We start from the raw sequence: 959 nt of genomic DNA on the forward strand, positions 1-959 counted from the left end.
GTTAATATATGTATGATTTATTAAAGTACGTAATCACAATAACTCTCAAGAATACAGTAAATTTTTGCTTCTGAGAAGATGGAGTAGGCATATTTTTCCCTACTTCTCCCACTAAGTACAACTAAAACCCCTGCAAATTGTATATAAGACCTTAAAAGATGGAGGAGAAAAGGTCAGACTGACTAGAGATCTTGGAATCTAATGAATGACACAGTCATGAGTTTCCTGAGATTCTTTTTTTGCATCGTAAATCTCAGATATGGCGTTGAAGAAGCTGACCACCCACAAATGCCAACAAGCTTGGACAAGAAAAAAAAGTATCCCATCAAAGCCATCTCTCTTTAACCAGAAGAGAAGGAAAGGAGAAACCTAGTAAGACTGAAAATTTTTAGATAAATACTGCTTTATTCTAGCAAAACACTGCAGAAATATCTGTGCCAGCAAAGGACAAGTATGAAGACTAGATTTCCACCCTTATCAGGTTGTAGCAAGATATCCCAACCCTTGCATCCCCCTGCTAGGAAGCAGTCAAAGACTGAGGGGGGAAACAGTAGTGCCTGTATGCCTTGTGGTAATTAGGCCTCCCTCCCCTCAGTGGAGATGATTTAGGGAACCTGGAGCTCTATTTCCACCTGGCAATAATGAAGACCCATTCTTACTCCATGCAGGGGGTGATGCTAGTGAGGACCAGTGGAAGTAAAGGATTTTTACCACTGCCCACCATGGTTCCAGTGAAGGATGCCCCAAGAAGAGTGACACACTTACTACCCCTCCCAGCCGGGGATATATCCATGGAGTCTATTGAAGAGCTAAACTCCCACCTGCACCAAACAATAATGAGATTCCACCCACCAAGATTCCCCCCTTAGATTCCTCAGTGGTAGCCAAGTGGAGAACCTGGACTTCTACCCTAACTTTTCACTTCTCAGAGTGATGTCAGGAAAAATGACTAAAACAGG

Source organism: Propithecus coquereli, unplaced genomic scaffold (genome assembly GCF_000956105.1).
Source record: "Propithecus coquereli isolate 6110/MARCELLA unplaced genomic scaffold, Pcoq_1.0 Scaffold897, whole genome shotgun sequence".
NCBI classification, from domain to species: Eukaryota; Metazoa; Chordata; class Mammalia; order Primates; family Indriidae; genus Propithecus; species Propithecus coquereli.